Below are 20,268 nucleotides of genomic sequence, written 5' to 3'. Positions count from 1 at the left end.
TTGCTCTTTTAGTAGGTAACATAAAAAGAAAATAAAGAAATTAAGCATAACCAATTTAAAATGGTTAGTAATCAAACAGGTGAAACATTTAGATGAAATAGGAATGTTTGTATTATAATTAACAAATTTCAGTGCCCAGTATTAATTGCTCAGTAGAATCTAACTTTGCAACCCCATGGATTATAGCCCACCAGGCTCTTCCATCTATGGAATTTTCCAGGCAAGAAACTGAGTGTGTTCTCATTTCCTTCTCCAGGGATCTTCCCAACCCAGGAATTGAACCTGGGTCTCCCTCATTGCAGGCAGACTCCTTACCATCAGAGCCACAAGGGAAGCCCATAATAACACATTGGGAGAGTTTAGAGGCAAAAACCAAATGCCTGTGAGAATTTCCATATAGTTTATGATTTCTAATTTCCAATATGGTGTATGTAAAAATATTTTGAAATTATCTTTTTCTTTGTCACTAAGAGAAATTAATGAAGGTACCAATATAACATTAGGATTGAAAATACTCTGACTTTATATTTTACAGATAGACTGTCTTAAGAATTTTCTTTATAAGCATCTGTTCAGATATATTTTTATTTTCTATTAACATATTCATAAAGTAGAAAAAGTTTTCTGTCCAAAAATGTTTTATCACATAAGTGTATAATATTAAAACATATATTTATTATTTAAATTATACTGAGATTACTAAAGCAAAAATGAAGACTAGGAAAAATGTTTTGAAATTACATATTTCTGTGAAATTAAAGTAGTTGAAGTAATTATTCAACATTAAAATGATAGCTATTTTCTTCATTTAAATAAGATATTATACAGGTATAGGTATATGTAACATGATGGGAAAAATTTCATTGATTTATAAAATCAGAGCATAAACAAAGAAATATTCAAAACAGTACATTATATTATAAATTCCTGGTGAATGAGGTCAATAAAGCCACAGAAATGTTTTAGAATTAGGATGAAATGACTCACGAATATATATGATAATGTACTACTTTCATACATAGCTATTAAAACACTAACCTATGTTGCATAAATATGTACTGCTTAACATCTTTTATTATAATTTTAATTTTGTTTTTACAATTATATTTTAAGCATCATTGTCAATACTCTGTAATGGCATTATTTAAAGATGAAGAATATTTAAGTTTTATAATTTTCATTAAAAATTTGAGTCACCTATATAGCAGGGGGAAAAATAACTGGAAATGTTATTATTAAAATTTTTATGAGATGAATGCATTTCTATTACTGTTAGAAAAAAAACAACTTAGGAACTATAATATTTTGACATAATTTTGAATTATCTTGAGTTATTTTATTTAAATAGTGCCTCATCCTTTCTCAATTTTCTAGACTTAGTTGTTGGGGGACTTCAGTGGAAGAGGATATTATGCATATTATACTTTCAGTAAAATAAAAATTTATAAAATCATATTTCTATCAATGAATTTGAGACATATGGTAGTTCAGATTTAGAAACAACATATTAATTCATCAGTTTTTTAAACTCTTTTACATATTACTAACACTTAAAGTCTATTATAGTAAATATGTAAGAATATCCTTTAAACTTGTTACCAAAAATTTTTTGTATGCCTCAGTGTTAGTTTTATTATGGCCATAAATAGATTAAATCTGCATACTGAAAATAAAATTAAAGACAAAATGGTACAGAACTCCTAAAGGGTGAAGTTCTTAACTTTGCAATCTTCCAACATGCAACTGCCTCTTGTATGTAAAAAACTGCACTCATCAGAATGGCCATCATCAAAAAGTCTACAAACAATAAAAGCTGGAGAGGGTGTGGAGAAAATTGAATGCTCTTGCACCATTGGTGAGAATGTAAATTGATACAGCCACTATGGAAGATGCTATGGGGAGTCCTTAAAAAACTAGGAATAAAACCATCATATGACCCAGCAATATCACTCCTAGGCATGCATATACCCTGAGCAAACCAGGGTTGAAAAAAAAAACACATGTATCCCATTGTTCATTGCACTATCTACACTAGCTAGAACCTGGAAGCAACCTAGATGTCCATCACAGATGAATGGATAAAGAAGTTGTGGTACATATACACAATAGAATGTTACTCAGCCATAAAAAGGAACACATTTGAGTCAGTTTTAATGAGATGGATGAACCTAGAACCTATTATACAGAGTGAAGTAAGTCAGAAAGAAAAAGATAGCTATTGTATTCTGTCGCACATATAGGGAATCTAGGAAAATGGTACTGAAGAATTTATTTATAGGGCAGTAATGGGGAAACAGACATAGAGAACAGACTTATGGACATGGGAAGAAGGGTGGAGAGGGTGAGATGTATGGAAAGAGTAACATGGAAACTTACCTTATCAAATATAAAATAGATAACCTACATCGCTGTATGGCTCAGGAAACTCAAACAGGGGCAATGTATCAACCTAGAGGGGTGGCATGGGAGGGAGATGGGAGGGAGGTTCAAAAGGGAGGGGATATATGTATACCTATGGCTGATTCATGTTGAGGTTTGACAAAAAAACAACAAAATTCTGTAAAGCAATTATCCTTCAATTAAAAAATAAATAAATAAACAAACAAACAAAAAAAGCTTTAAGTCCTCTCTACCACTAGGATAAAACGCTGAATTGAGACACGGTTACTTTATCAATTTGATGAACACAATTTATGCTAATTTCAATCAGCTTTGACTTGCGGTCAGGTGTGCAGACGCCGATGAGGAGGTGAGAGGACCCAGAAGGCTCGGACTGTGTCGCCATTTCAATGAGTATTCCTAAAAGGTGCAGAGAGTGGAGCTATGAGAGCCTAGGGAATGGTGACGAGAGGGGCGTGAATACCGCGGCGCTGCCCCTGCTGAGTGCGCCTGCCCCACGTGCTGCGGAGCCTGTACCCGGAGAAGGAAGTGAAGCACTGAGGTCAGTTAACACACACTACGCACCTGGACACCCGACCGCCTCCAGCAGGAAGGAACCCTACACTTCACTGACGGTGCAAAGAGCCCAGCATGTCTCGGAGCCCAACGCCAGGACCAGCGATCCCGCCCACAGTGTCAGGCTGGCCGGGAGGGGCTGGGAGGACACCATCAGTTTCCATCCATGACGCTGCGCCTCCCACCTCCAGGACGATGCCCTGCACCTGGGGGGCCTGAAGAGCCCAGGACCCCAGCATCGTTTCTCCAGTCCAAGTCTGTCTGCGGAAAGTTCCAGAGGCCTCAGGGCAGCTCCTTGTCTGAGAGAACAGTGCGGGGCCTGCAGAAGCCAGTTGCTTGGTGATCCCGCCTCCCGCTCCGCCAAGTCTTCCAGATTTTTTGGCAGAGTCCACTGTGGAAGGGGGGAGTTAACACCCACCAACACTTATATTCCCTCACAAAAAGTGACTGGCTCTCCCACCCAAATGGACAATAAAGGATCCCCCGAGGCCAAACCTTGCCCTTGTATCCCTGAGTGCGTGCACACCGGGCGGCGCCTGGTCCTGCCTCCTTCGTTTGGAAGTAGCGGGTCGTCCGCATCACCAGTGGGAGTGCTTGGAGCACCGGCCCGGGAGCTGCTGGCGGCCTCCGAGCTGACGCCGCGTGCCTCTTTCTGCTCCCAGGAGACCTAGCGGTTGGCCGCCATGGGCTACCTGTGCCTCTAGGGGCCCCAGTCCGCGAGCTCGCCCTCCGCGCGCGGCAGCTTTGTGCAGACGGCCGCAATTTCCTGCTGCTGGGGCCGAGCACTCTTACCCCTCAGGAGGACGTCTGGAGGGCATCAGGGTGACGGATGGCCACCGCATCATCATGGTAAGGACAAGGATAGGGCGCTTTGCGTCCCCACCCATTCCTTAATCTTGGCCCATCCTTTCCTGGAAGAGGTTCCTGGGACCTCTGTGTATCCATACTTCCTTACCCCTGGATTGGGCTGGGGGCAGGGCGATAGAATCCAGACACAGGTGTTCCTCTGCCATGAGGAAGCCACTATATAACAAGAAACAATATGTCACGCAACATAAAATGCTAACTGATTTATTATGACCATATTAAACTAAACTTTGCAGACATTTTCATTTCCTGCTACATTGACTGCACTATTTTTTTCTCCTGCCACCTCCTTCTAGAAATTCTCCCCTATTACTCACATCCTTCAAAAACATTTTGTAAACATACAGTGCTACATATTTTTAACTTATTTATTCAAGAAGAATTCATTGGATGCCAGTTATATGTGGGGAGAGTTCATGTAAAAATTAATTTTCTGATAGTCCCATAGGTAATGTCACAATTCTAGAAAAATATATTGTTTACTTGTTCATTGCCTAAAAACTGAGATCTCAGTGGTGAAAATTCTTAACTTCCAAGCTAACAAAAAGTCAATGAGATTCTCAAAATGCAGGTTGTTTTTTTCTGGTAGAAGTAGAGGAGTTGATGTTATAGTGAAAGCTTCCTAGGCGCTTCAAACATTATAGTATGAGTCGTGACTTTGCATAAAGTAATACAAGATCAATAGAAGGTAGCAAATCAGACTTTTGCATCACAAATTAGTTCACTGCACTATGTAACTAAACATTTATTATTAGCTCAGTCTATGATTAAGACCAGAGAGATTACAGAGTGGAGTTGACATAAAGTGTTTCTACACTTCTTTATCAAGATTCCTTTCTACATCACAAAATGTGTGATAATCTATTACTCGAAGATGAGCCCTTTACTGACACTTGCATTAAAATCTACCAAGTATATTTTTTCCTGTAAAATCAAACCAAGTGACTTTGAGACAAAATTTTCATTCCAAGTAGACATGGTGTAGTTCTTTTCAGAAAAGGCCATTTTGAAATCTCCCTGAAAGTGAAATAGGTCATGGCTTGGGTGAAATGACGGATAAATGAAATTCATATGGAGGCTCCATACTCCTATGCCTTTACTCAAGACTCCTAGAAAATTATGAATCATTGTACTCTCTCACAGAGGGCACTCTTCTCATCTATACTCTCCATTTGGACCAGCAGTTTCTCAGATTTGTAAGGTTGAAACAGATACAAAGCTGAGTAAAATTGCTAGTTCTTTTAGTTTATCCACAATTGTTTCTTCTGATGATATTAGGTAACATCTAGTGCTCTGGATACATTTCTTTCTGATTAAAAAAATGCATTTCATATACATATATATACACACACATAGATACATGCATATGTGAGAGAAATTTCTATTTCTATATGGCTTTGGGTTAGGAACATTGTTTCTTTAATATTGAAGTGTGTCTTATATAACTGTGTCTTTTATATTGTCATTTCATGTCATCTAAAGTATTGCGTTTTGAATATCCCTCCACTTCTGTTACGACATTCTGTAATCTTTTCATGTACTAGTGTGACTCATGCAGAAAATATATTTGAACAAAAGTACCAGTCTTCAGTGCCATGGCAAATCAAGGCATGGCCATAGATGACAAAATCTTGTCTAACCCTAAAATGAGAGCTATGCGTTGCAGAACTTGAATAGGCCCTTGTGTTCATGTCAAAACAAATTCATCTTAACTCCTAGGAAACAGACTCAAAGTTCATAGTTAATGAATAATGACAGAATAACATCATTGGCCATTTATAGAGGATTGCACATTCCGTGACTACGGTAGAATTGATTTTTTATTTAACAGTTTCCTGTATTGCAAACTAGTTTTTCAATTTTCTTAAGTTTTCTTAGTTGCAATTTTTATCTTCTTGTAAGTTCTTATTTAGTAGTACTGTTTTGAAAGCACTGCAGTGTTTAATTTAGGCCATTTTCCTACTCTTATGATCAAATCATGAAAAGATTTTGAAGTGCAATGTGAAAATTTCCACTCAATGAATAAAAAATTCATATGAAATATATGAACTGAGTAAGAAAATGTTAATGAATATTTGACTGCTTGAACAAAATGTAGGAGGGTCAAATATAGATTTAAAAGTTGATAATTATACATCTTTAGAAAAACTTCAAGCAAACCTAAAATAAATAAGACTTTTTAATAGAAGACAAATGCAAAGCTTGAACTTGCAAATGTACAAGAAATCCCAACAAAAACCATACATTTGATCATGAAGATAAACCGTTAAGCTGCAAGCATGAACAATCTTGTGACTACACATTTCTGATTACAATTCCCTAGTATTGGAATTAACAAAAGAGGGATAGCCAAACAACCAAATTTTCCTGCTCAGATATTTTGTACAAGAAACAGGCAAAAGCAAAACATATATTTGATACAAAAATGAAGTCAAACTAGATGTTAAATTTTTGAGATAAATCAAACTTTATTGCAGAGCTTGTGTGGAAATTTACAGACTTAAACATCTTTATTGAAAAATATGAAAAGCTGAAAATAGTAAAGACATTAACTCAATAAGTTAGAAAACATGACAAAATAAACTTAAAATGGAAGAAGTATGAACATATATTGGTATGAAGCAAAATCACAGAGTATAACTCATCAGTAAAAGCAAAATATTTTATCATAAAACCTATATAAATTAAACTACATAGACTTTTAAAGGAACTGAGGGTGAAAAAAGTAATTATTTCAAAAATGAAAACAGATAAATGTAGACAGTGAGATTTTAAATAATTAAGCAATTAAAGCATTTTTATATTATTAATCTTAATTAGAGTTAAAAGAACTTAATCCAGTGAAAAATATAAATAGAAACCCCTGAAGAATAAGTAGAGTACATACATATATTAATAATTTTGTAAGATCATTGAAAATAAACATAAATTCAATATATAGATTTGTGGTTAGAATTAAAAGAACAAACCAACATTAATGGGGCCCCTGGGGACTAAAAACCAAGGAACTTCTTTACCACCCATAGGTGGAAGGTAAAAAGAACTGTATTATGGGAACCTGGGAAAAATTCAAGTCTACAAAATAGATCCTTTACCAGGAGTTGCAGCCCTTGGAAAAAGGATGGCTCCTGCTAAAATTTCAGTCCTAGAGAAAAGAATCAAGAAATAAGTACACTTGATTCTCTTGTCAACCTCTTCCATTAGCCGGACACAAAGGGGACCCAGAGTGCACAGAACAAGGGTTATGAGATCAATAGAAGTCAGCCTCCTAGGTCTAGAATAGATAATTGGAAGATAGAGAAGTCTCTGAAGTGGCAAATGGACAACAAGTTGTCCCATTGCAGAAAAAGTAGTTCAATCAAACTTGAATTTTGGTAGGGTAATCTTTGGATATGATATACCCTTTCAAAGCACTGTTTAGATTTGTTGTATCGTATGCTATGTATTATGCATAACTTATATACAGAGTACATCATGAGAAACACTGGGCTGGATGAAGTACAAGCTGGAATCAAGATTGCTGGGAGAAATATCTATAACCTCAGATATGCAGATGACACCACCCTTATGGCAGAAAGTGAAGAGGAACTAAAAAGCCTCTTGATGAAAGTGAAAGAGGAGAGTGAAAAAGTTGGCTTAAAGCTTAATATTCAGAAAACTAAGATCATGGCATCTGGTCCCATCACTTCATGGGAAATAGATGGGGAAACAATGGAAACAGTGGCTGACTTTATTTTTTTGGACTCTAAAATCTCTGCAGATGGTGACTGCAGCCATGAAATTAAAAGACGCTTACTCCTTGGAAGGAGAGTTATGACCAACCTAGACAGCATATTAAAAAGCAGAGACATTACTTTGCCAACAAAGGTCCGTCTGGTCAAGGCTATGGTTTTTCCAGTGGTCATGTATGGATGTGAGAGTTGGACTATAAAGAAAGCTGAGCACCAAAGAATTAATGCTTTTGAACTGTGGTGTTGGAGAAGACTCTTGAGAGTCCCTTGGACTGCAAGCAGATTCAACCATTCCACCCTAAAGGAGATCAGTCCTGGGTGTTCATTGGAAGGACTGATGCCGATGCTGAAACTCCAATACTTTGGCCACCTAATACAAAGAACTGACTCATTTGAAAAGAATCTGATGCTGGGAAAGATTGATGGTGGGAGGAGAAGGGGACGACAGGCTGACATGGTTGGATGGCATCACTGACTCGATGGAGATGAGTTTCAATAAACTCCAGGAATTGGTAATGGACAGGGAGGCCTGGTGTGCTTTAGTCCGTTGTTGCAAAGAGTCGGACATGACTGAACAACTGAACTGATGCTATCTATTATACATTATTTTTACAGTTGTATTCAATAGATTGTTTAGTATTAGTACTAGTTGAGTTGCTTTTCGTTCGATTCTCCCTTTTATGGCTTTTGATATTCATTTTTAAAAACATATTTACTGTTATACCTTTTTTGTCTTATTGCCCCAGAACCTGTGCTTCAGTCTTAAATCATAGTAATGATAAACTCTAACCTTGTTTTTAATTTGAATGCATATACTTCTTCAATTTTGAGTATCATACATGCTGTAAACTTCAAATAGGTAGGTTTTGGTCTTCCCAGGTGGCTCCATGGGTAAAAATTCCACCCACAATGCAGGAGACACAGGCAGATGTGGATTTGATCCCTAGGTCAGGAAGATCCCCTAGAGGAGGGCATGGCAACCCACTCCAGTATTCTTGCCTGGAGAATCCCACGGACAGAGGAACCCAGTGGGATACAGTCTGTTGGGTTGGAGTTGCACACAACTGAAGCAGCTGAGCATGCACACACAAATAGCTTTTAATAGGGTTAAGCATTTTTTTTACCTGAAATTGTGTTTTGTGTTTATAGTATATACTGCATACTAAGTTTTCAAATCATATATAAAATGATATCCACCAAGATAGGCACATAGACACCTTATTACAATATGTTATTGTAGTAACATAGTCCTTACTAGAAATGGATTTATTGAAAAACTTTAGTAAAGGAGGGGTTTGGTCAGTAAGATGACATAACAGGAGGTAACTCACTTATGTCTCTCCAGCTATCTGTGGATAAAAATGCTTTTGTATGAGCATTGAGATCCAAGTAGAAGGTTCTGAGACCCTCATGAAGCTCAAGACTGAAGAGAAATACTTTGAGAAGAGACACCATGCCCTGGTGTCAGACTTACTGTGGTCCTGGCTGCAGACCCAGAAACAGCCCCATTCTCCTGTAGACTCACCTACATCCATGTTTGGCCTTGACTGTGTCTCTGGTTCCGCTCATAGAGTGACCTTGGAGGAGTCATGTATGCCTGTGTTATAGGCAACAGACTGAAACTTATTTTACAAGGCCAGAATACCCTGGTATCAAAGCCCTGTGAGGCACTACAGGAAAATAATACCCCTGGTAAACATATATGTGAAAATTCTCAGCAAAATATAGCAAGCTGAATTCAATAGCACATTTAAAGGATAATGCAGAAATATCTAATGAGATTAATCTCTAGGGTTCAAGGATAGTTCAACATATACAAATCAGTATTTGTGAACACCACATTAATAGAATGAAGGACAAAAATTATGTGATCATCTGAGTAGAAAAAGAAAAAAAAGCTATATTTGAAAAAAAATAGCATCTTTTCATGACAAACTCTCAACAAATTAAGTGTAGAAGGAATATAGTTTCTGATAATAAAGGATCTATGTGTCAAGTATACCTTTTAATATCTTACTCAAAGATAAAAAGCTGAAAACTTTCTTTTTAAGTTCTGAAACAACTCAGGTTTACCCAGTCTCACCACTTCTACTCAGCACAATTAGGGTTAGGGTTAGAGTCCTAGCCAGAGCAATTAGGCATGAAAAATAAATGAAAGACCCCATATCTTAAAGGAAGAAGACAAATTGTATCTGATTTCAGATGGCATGATCTTATTTATAGAAAACCCTAAGTTCTCCACCAAAAGATATTAGAGCTAGTACACAAATTTATTTATTATTGGATACAAAATTAGTTGTATTTCTACATACTAACAACAACTGTGGGAAAAAGATATTAAGAAGACATTCCCATTGTAATACAATAGCGTCAAAAGTAATATAAGATAAAGTAGATACTTAGGAATAAGTTAACTAACAAAATGAAAGATCTGTACAATGAAAATTATAAGACATTGATGAAAATAATTGAAGTAAAAAGAAAGAAAAGATATTTTGAGCCCATAGGAAGAATTTGTTCAGTCACTAAATCATGTCCAACTATTTGTGACCCCGTGGACTGCAGCACACCAGGCTTCCCAGTCCTTCACTATCTCCTGGAATTTTCTCAAACTCATGTTCATTGAGTTGGTGATGCCATCCAACCATCTCATCCTCTGTTGCCCCCTACTCCCCCTCCCCTATGTCTTTCCCAGCATCAGGGTCTTTTCCAGTGAGTCAGCTCTTCCCATCTGGTGACCAAAATATTGGAGCTTCAGCTTCAGCTTCAGTCCTTCCAGTGCATATTCAGGGTTGATTTCCTTTACGATTGACTGTTTTGATCTGCTTGCAGCCCAAGGGACTCTCAAGAGTCTTCTCCAGCACCACAGTTCAAAAGCATCACTTCTTCGGTGTTCAGCCTCCTTTATAGTCCAGCTTTCACATCCATACACAGCTACTGAAAAACCATAGCTTTGACCAGATGGACCTTTGTAGGCAAAATGATGTCTCTGCTTTTTAATACACTAAGTTTGTCATAGCTTTTCTTCCAAGGAGCAAGAGTCTTTTAATTTCATGGCTGAAGTCACTGTCCACAGTGATTTTGGAGCCCAAGACAATAAAATCTGTCACTGCTTTCACTTTTTTCCCATGCATTTGCCATGAAGTGATGGGACTAGATGCCATGATCTTACTTTTTTGAATGCTGGGTTTTAAGCCATCTTATTTGCTGTCTTCTTTTATCCTCTTCTCTTTCTGCCATTAGAGTGGTATCATCTGCAAATCTGAGGTTATTGATATATCTCCTGGCAACCTTTATTCCAGAAGAATTAATGTTGTTAAATGCCCATACTGTCAAAGTAATCTACAGAGTTGATGGAATCTCCTTCTAAATTCTGATGGGATTTAAAATGAGATAACAAAAGACTTTTTTTTAAGTTTCTGCTGTCCAATGAAGTGAATCAGCTCTGTGTATACATATATCCACCCTCTTTGACCTCCCTTGTACTGTCTCCATCCCCTGCCCCCTCCCCGCCCCGTCTAGGTGAGGGAGCACTGGGCTGAGCTCTTGGTGCTTTATCTCAGGTCACCCTGATTTACATATGGTAACCTATTTATGTCAAACCTAAACTCACAATTCATCCCACAATTCATCGCAATTTCCTTTCCCTCACTGCGTTCTCACATCCATTGTCAATGTGTGTGTCTCTATTCCTGCCCTGGAACTAGATTTTTCTAGATTCCACATATATTTATTAATGTATGATATTTGTTTTTCTCTTTCTGATTTATTCCACACTGTATAACAGATTCTATTTCCACCCACATTTCTACAGGTGACCTAACTTGTTCCTTTTTATGGCTAAGTAATATTCCATTATATATATGATAAACATGATTTCAGGTTGAAAATTGCACCATCCTCCAAAAAAATATCAGACTTGGTAGTAAAGGCAGGTTATGATTGAATGACTTCACTTTCACTTTTCACTTTCATGCATTGGAGAAGGAAATGGAAAACCACTCCTGTGTTCTTGCCTGGAGAATCCCAGGGATGGCGGAGCCTGGTGGGCTGCCATCTATGGGGTCTCACAGAGTCAGACATGACTCAAGTGGCTTAGCAGCAGCAGCAGCAAGCAATTGACTAAATATACGAATGTTTACCAGACTTCCAAGATGGTGCTAGTGGTAAAGAACCTGCTTGCCAATGCAGGAGATATAAGAGACACAGGATCATCCCCGGGCTGGGTAGAGCCCCTGGAGGAGGGCATGGCAACCCACTCCAGTATTCTTGCCTGGAGAAGCCCACAGACAGAGGAGCATGGCAGGCTGCAGTCCATGGGGTCGCAAAGAGAGATATGACTGAAGTGACTTAGCATGCACCATGAATGTTTACCAGAAAAATTGTATTGTTACATTGCTTATTCTCTATTTTTTTTTAAATGGTTTTTGCCATACATTGACATGAATCAACCATGGATTTGCATGTGTTCCCCTTCCCGATCCCCCCTCCCGCCTCCCTCCCCACCCCATCCCTCTGGGTCTTCCCAGTGCACCAGCCCTGAGCACTTGTCTCATGCATACAACCTGGGCTAGTGATCTGTTTCACCCTTGATAGTATACTTGTTTCATTGCTATTCTTTCAGAACATCCCACCCTCACCTTCTCCCACAGAGTCCAAAAGTCTGTTCTGTACATCTGTGTCTCTTTTTCTGTTTTGCATATAGGTTATTGTTAGCATCTTTTTAAATTCCATATATATGTGTTAGTATACTGTATTGGTGTTTATCTTTCTGGCTTACTTCACTCTGTATAATGGGCTCCAGTTTCACCCATCTCATTAGAACTGATTCAAATGAATTCTTTTTAATGGCTGAGTAATATTCCATGGTGTATATGTACCATAGCTTCCTTATCCATTCATCTGCTGATGGACATCTAGGTTGCTTCCATGTCCTGGCTATTGTAAATAGTGCTGCGATGAACATTGGGGTACACGTGTCTCTTTCAAGTGTGGTTTCCTTGGTTTGTATACCCAGAAGTGGGATTGCTGGGTCATATGGCAGTTCTAATTCCAGCTTTTTAAGAAATCTCCACACTGTTCTCCATAGTGGCTGTACTAGTTTGCATTCCCACCCAGAGTGTAAGAGGGTTCCCTTTTCTCCACACCCTCTCCAGCATTTATTTCTTGTAGACTTTTGGATAGCAGCCATTCTGACTGGTGTGTAATGGTACCTCATTGTGGTTTTGATTTGCATTTCTCTGATAATGAGTGATGTTGAGCATCTTTTCATGTGTTTGTTAGCCATCTGTATGCCTTCTTTGGAGAAATGTCTGTTTAGTTCTTTGGCCCATTTTTTGATTTCTGGAATTGAGCTGCAGGAGTTGCTTATATATTTTTGAGATTAATCCTTTGTCTATTTCTTCATTTGCTATTATTTTCTCCCATTCTGAAGGCTGTCGTTTCACCTTGCTTATAGTCTGCTTTGTTGTGCAAAAGCTTTTAAGTTTCATTAGGTCCTATTTGTTTATTTTTGCTTTTATTTCCAGTATTCTGGGAGGTGGGTCATAGAGGATCTTGCTGTGATTTATGTCGGAGAGTGTTTTGCCTATGTTCTCCTCTAGGAGTTTTATAGTTTCTGGTTTTACATTTAGATCTTTAATCCATTTTGAGTTTATTTTTCTCAAATGGTCAATATAAAAATTTTAAAGTTATATTAATTTGGCTTTTAAATACACCAAGCTATATTATATTTATTTATTTTGTCCAAGGTAGTATAGTTCTTCAAAATAAGTTTGCTCCCACTCTTTCTTCATCTGATACAATTATATTATTTGTCACAAACAGCAAGCATCATGTAAGGAAAAGAGAGTCTCTTACATTTTCTGTGATACTCTGTCATTGGCCTGAATCAAGTTGTAAACTTCCTGACAAAGTCAATATGAACAAGCTAATTCAATTTAATGTTTGGTTGAAGATGTTCTTGGCCTACCTCAGAGGTCAAGGTGGGGTAATCCTTTTAACCTTCATGGGAAGTTTGAGGAGGGGTGCATTTGAAAGCAGAAAATGAAGAGATCTTTGGAAAAAATGCAGAAATGAAAGCTTTGAAGGACATTGAGACATCTTCATCATGCTCTTTCCAAAGTCATCATATACAATTCTCCCCAACTCTTAAATCTGTAGCTCCTCAGTTTCTTTATAACACCAGAGTTCTTTCTCTATTTCTATGTATGATTGAACCTCCTCACCTTTTAGTTTGTACACCTCAAGAGAGACCTTCCATAGCTGTCCTGTATATGTAGACTCCCCTTGCACTCCACCACTCTTAATTTTTAACAAAATCTTGTGTTGTTTCCTATAAACCATGCATCACAGTTTGATTTCTAAATTAGCTTTACATTGGGCTTGTGTAAAAATATGTACTTGTGTTTGTTTTTTGTCTGTTTCTCCTTGTAGGAAATATGTTCCTCAAGAGTATAGGCTTTGCAACATTTTTCAGAACTCCAGAACCTGTTATAGTGTCAGATAACTAGGAGAGACTCATAGGTACTTTTTAATTAATTGATGATAATATTGATGTCTGTAATTAACCATGGGGGAAGATGTGTGAAAGTCATGTACCTCTATATTATAGGCAAAGAAAGGTAACCAGAAGTTATAGTCCATGAATATTAAAAACCTAAAAAATCAAGCTGAAAGGCAAAATTTACAATACAAAACAAGGAAATAATGCAAGATATTTATATACATGAATATGTTGACCCTAGAATGGGCCTTACTGAATATTATCTAGTGCAATTCCCATGTTAAGTAATTACAAAAATAAATACATAAGGGTAGTAAATGACTGAGCTTTGCAATTAGTCTTACCTGTCTCAGAATAGTCTTACTAATATCGTACACAGACAGTTATAGGAACAGGCTGTGCATATCCTAATCTATTTCAATAATGTATTTTTTATATATATATTATACTTTCACGTATTAATTCAGTTTATCTCTAGTTATATAACTTGCATGCTTCTGTGTGTTTTTGAGTGGACTGAATACATTACATATCTCTATTTGAGCATGACTTATACTGCTTGTTTTAACTATAGACTGTTTTCCTTTCTTATCATTAAAATTGTGCTAAAATACAATTCATCTAACTCAGTTCAAATTCACCTAAAAGAATACCCAATGATAGTAAACAAAGGAGATGTTAAGCTCAAGTAAAATCCATTTATTTTAATGAGACTAGCTCTAAAAATTACCACCTTAAATATATTACTTATCCTTTTGCCTGAGAATGAGAAGAGTGACAGGAGTTACTCATAATCTCACTTTCCTGGTTCTAGATCCCCCGAACTATTATTCTGTTTGGCATTCCAAATTTATTTCCCATTTCTTCTCAAAATTATCCTTTCAACATGCAGGTCAGTCTGTTCATTTTTTCTATAAACACACTATGGTCACTTATATCCCAGTTTCTTTTCTTCAAGTGTTACTTTCTCCTTGAAAGTTTTTTGTTTAGCTTTGTTTTTTATTTCTAACTGACTGCTGATCTCGCTAGCAATTTCCAGTATTATTTTCTCTAGGTGCAATGTGTGCAGTTTTATTCAGTTTTCATATGTGAAGCAAGTGTCTCCACTGAAACTCAAGTGTAACAGCCACAGTGATCAATTGTGTATTTCCAAGTCATTCAAAGTTACAGAAAATAACTTAATAACACAAAATCTTGCCTTCTGAAAGAATGGCTCACCAGTGCTTCTTTGTACCCAAGGGTACCCTTTTCACGAAATACAAACTTCCAATACTTACAGCATCAAGTTTCAAGCTAACTGATTATTTTTCTAAAGCAGGGCTACATTTCAGATTGCTGTTTTAACAGATGGTGAAGATAAAAAGAGAAAGGGGATAAAAATTTCATATGGAGTGATTCTTTTTCTCAGCTACTTTACTTGCTGAACTTACTTTCTAAGAGTGTAGGCCTCCAGGGCACTTATGCCTTTTGTGTGGCTGCAACAAATGATAAGTAATAATGTTTAACACATTATGGTAACACAGTGCATTTCTTTAGTATAGACTGTTTTTTCAGTCTATATACACTTAACTTTATCCAGAATTTACTCCATGTTGCTTTTTTTAAGTTGGCTATCTTGTAATAAGCAATGGGGTAAAGTCAGATGAATTTTCTTTTACAGGGCCCTGATTTAATGACCTATTAATTTGAAACAACTTGGGAGGAAAGTTTAAAATTCTATTAGAAGAATTCCTTATAGAAAAAAATGCACTACTAATAACTAAAAATGTGGTTTTGTTTCTTATTGGTTTTTCATTTAATTACAATTAAACATGTTTATACAGTTCATTGTATGAGGTACAGTGTAAAAATGAAAAAAGATGATCCTTCTCTCTTTCCTGCTTTTAAAGTATCTAGATTTTTCCTAACATAAGTAAATTTATAGTTGATGTGGAATATATGTAGAGACTTTCAATATTTCATTACACATTAATTTAGTAAGAGGTAGCTGAGAATATGACTAACACTACTTAGGGATTGGTTCATTTTAGAGATTTGTATTAATGGATATTCTTAAACTTTGTTTATGCTTTATCTATTATAGTATTCCCCAATGGTTGCATGAGTGAAAAGAGAACCTTGAGAAGCAAAGTCATAAGACTATTAGATACTCAAAGAAAGACTAGTTTTGGCATGGAATAGGCTGATTACAATATATATTAATTATGTTACAGATGTTAGGGGGACTTCACTAGTGTTCCAAAGGTTAAGACTCTGAGCTCCCAATGCATGGAGCATGGGTTCTATCTCTGGTCAGTCTGGTCAGGGAAATAAGATCCCACTGCTAAGATCTTGCATGCTCAATGGCGTGGTCAAAAAAAAAAAAAAAGGTAGATAAAAGAAGGAAGTAAATAGAAGTCTGTCCAAATTTCATGCTTTTTATATAGCATCTTAGCTACAGTGGATATAAATCAATAAATTCATGCATACCTGAACACAGGAAGTATACAAAAGTAATTTTAGTATTATACTTCTTGTATTATTATCATTTTTCTTTTTATGATTTGCTCCCTTCCAAATACCTTTTAATTATTTTCCTACCTATTTATCATCTAATTATCTCTTTATGAGGTCAAAGATTTAGTTGGAAAGAGGAATCTGCACTCAAATAAAATATAGCAACCCTCCTTTGTCTGCAGGGAATATATTCCAGTACCCCCAGTGGATGCTTGAGATGGATGACTGTACCAGATGCTACATGTCCTGTGTTTTTTTCTTATGCGTACATACCTATGATGCAGTTTAATTTATGAATGAAGCACAGTGAGAGAACATCTGAGTTTCCAACATCAATACTCATGTGCTCTAAGGCCATAATTAAGTAAAATGAGGGTTACTTGAACATAAGCACTGACTGTGGAACTTCGAAGGTGATCTGATGACTGAGACAGCCACTAAGTGACTAATGGGTGGGTAGCATGTTCAGCATGGATACACTGGACAGAGGGATGATTCACATCCTGGGAGTGACAGAGTGGGATGGTGTGAGATTCATCATGCTACTCAAAATGGCCTGTGATTTAAAACTTGTAAATTGCTTATTTCTGGAATTTTCCATTTACTATTTTCAGATCTTGGTTGATCACAGGTAACTGAAAGCACAAAAAGCAAGCCCATGGAGAAGGTGGACTACTGTAGAAAGGCCAACAATACTGTCCATCTTAACTAAAATTCTTAGTTTTGCTAAAATGGATGGCTCACAATGAGCCCACATGAAATATTTCATGACATAGATGTACTTCTCAATAAGTTCAGCATCTGAGACGTTAATTCTTTATAGTTCAATGATAATTTAGAAAGAAGCAAATTCCATAAACTGTTGTTGCAATTAGATACCTCCCACTATACATGAATCTTTTATATCAGATTGTTTTATCTGCATCAAGAAACTCATGCTTTTCTACCCGTAAGTGGAACAAAATAAAGTTTACTGACATTTATTATTTTTATTCTTTTGAATAATCTGTTTACTTGGTCCCTCAATACATTTCTAATATGTCCTAGTAAGTATTGTTTTTTCCCTCTATTTTACTTCATTGTAGCATAGTTTGTTTTTAAAATGCTTTGCTTCAAAACAAAGCAGTGCCAGTATACTGAAAAACAGTAAACTACTAAGGATGTTGCATGCTGATGGTCTGTTTTCAGAAGGCCAGAAGACCATGGAAAGGTCTGCATTTGGGAGACCTACAGCTGCAGATTGTACTATACTCGCTGGGTCCAAGAGCACTAGGGAACATACCGAAAACAAGCCAATCAACAATCATATCCTACTCTGCTGTTAGGATTTGACTACATTCTGCAACATGTACTATTTATTCCTTTGTGGCTTCTCTTTATTTTATGTCCTGGTGAAGCTTTATACCCATACTGGCAGTCAAATTTTGTGCACAAAGAAAGCAAAATCATGACTTAATGTAGATTTGTATTTCCTAAGGGTCAAGTTTCCTGAGGCTCAAGTTGCCTTTGAGGAAATAGACAATAAATAATAGCATGTTATTAGGATACAATGGAGTCAATTGGTATCGTTAAGCAAGATACATACATATTGCTGCAGGAGAGGCACTGTTCCTTGTTTGTAGGAAAGGTCACTTGAATAAACTGTAGTCAGGGATATGTTGGGGCTTTTAAGGTATTTGAAGAAAACAGAATGATTATCAGGATAAAAGCCTTGGATGAAAATCCTGAATAAAACTGATTATGTTAGCAGCCCCATTTCCAGGAAGAGATACTTATACTATTAAAAATCTCCTTGATACTCATAACAAACAAACTGATTATTGTAAGCTTCACAAAGGCAAATTTCACTTTCATTATGGAATGAATCAGTGAAAACTAGACATACATATCAATGCCTTATTGATGTCCTATGTTAATACATATAAATAAAAATTAAAAAATAAGTATATATGTATGGGATAATCTTGAATAAGTCAAAATTAATAGTTTAAATCAATTCAAGCTGAAATAACTCTGAGTGTAAATGATAATTTAATGCTTTTGTGACTAAATTCTTATTTTATAAGTTAGTAACATATTTTGTGTTCTATTGATCACACTGAGATTTTGAAAAAAATGATTTATAGCATGTGTTTCCTACCTTATGATCTGGTTTCTTTGACTTCAACACTGTTTGATTCCTTCATTCTTTTCTTTGTTAAAGCTTGATATTCAAATTTGAGATGAGAGTAAGATTGTCTCAAAGCTTATTTCTGTTTTTTGAGATTCTGTTTTGATGCAACGACAACATGTTTTTAAGGAAGGAGAGAGACAATAACATAATTGCTGGACAGGATGAAGTAACAAAATTCAAATGAATATCAGTTTGAAGTCATTGAACAGTTTGTGTTGATATAAGATAAAATCCCAATAAAGATATTAGAATTAAGAGCCTTCAATTTCAAAACATCACACTGAAGAAATATTTCAAAGGTTCAGGAAACTGAACATACATATTTTATTTATTAATTTTTAATAGTTTTTTTTCATTTATTTTTATTAGTTGGAGGCTAATTACTTTACAATATTGTAGTGGTTTTTGCCATACATTGACATGAATCAGCCATGGATTTACATGTGTTCCCCATCACGATCCCCCCTTTCACCTCCCTCTCCATCCCATCCCTCTGGGTCTTCCCAGTGCACCAGCCCTGAGCACTTGTCTCATGCATCCAACCTGGGCTGGTGATCTGTTTCACCCATGATAGTATACTTGTTTCAGTGCTATTCTCTCAGAACATCCCACCCTCGCCTTCTCCCACAGAGCCCAAAAGCCTATTCTATACATCTGTGTCTCTTTTTCTGTTTTGCATATAGGGTTATCGTTAGCATCTTTTAAAATTCCATATATATGCATTAGTATACTGTATTGGTCTTTATCTTTCTGGCTTACTTTGCTCTGTATAATGGGCTCCAGTTTCACCCATCTCATTAGAACTGATTCAAATGAATTCTTTTTAATGGCTGAGTAATATTCCATGGTGTATATATACCATAGCTTTCTTATCCATTCATCTGCTGATGGGCATCTAGGTTGCTTCCATGTCCTGTCTATTATAAACAGTGCTGCGATGAACATTGGGGTGCACGTGTCTCTTTCAGATCTGGTTTCCTCAGTGTGTATGCCCAGCAGTGGGATTGCTGGGTCATATGGCAGTTCTATTTCAAGATTTTTAAGGAATCTCCACACTGTTCTCCATAGCGGCTGTACTAATTTGCATTCCCACCCACAGTGTAAGAGGGTTCCCTTTTCTCCACACCCTCTCCAGCATTTATTGCTTGTAGACTTTTGGATAGCAGCCATTCTGACTGGTGTGTAATGGTACCTCATTGTGGTTTTGATTTGCATTTCTCTGATAATGAGTGATGTTGAGCATCTTTTCATGTGTTTGTTAGCCATCTGTATGCCTTCTTTGGAGAAATGTCTGTTTAGTTCTTTGGCCCATTTTTTGATTGGGTCGTTTATTTTTCTGGAATTGAGCTGCAGGAGTTGCTTGTATATTTTTGAGATTAATCCTTTGTCTATTTCTTCATTTGCTATTATTTTCTCCCATTCTGAAGGCTGTCGTTTCACCTTGCTTATAGTCTGCTTTGTTGTGCAAAAGCTTTTAAGTTTCATTAGGTCCTATTTGTTTATTTTTGCTTTTATTTCCAGTATTCTGGGAGGTGGGTCAT

The sequence above is a fragment of the Odocoileus virginianus genome, chromosome 19 (assembly GCF_023699985.2).
Source record: "Odocoileus virginianus isolate 20LAN1187 ecotype Illinois chromosome 19, Ovbor_1.2, whole genome shotgun sequence".
Taxonomy (NCBI): Eukaryota; Metazoa; Chordata; class Mammalia; order Artiodactyla; family Cervidae; genus Odocoileus; species Odocoileus virginianus.
The sequence above is the reverse complement of the archived record's forward strand: the minus strand, read 5'-3'. Positions refer to the sequence as shown.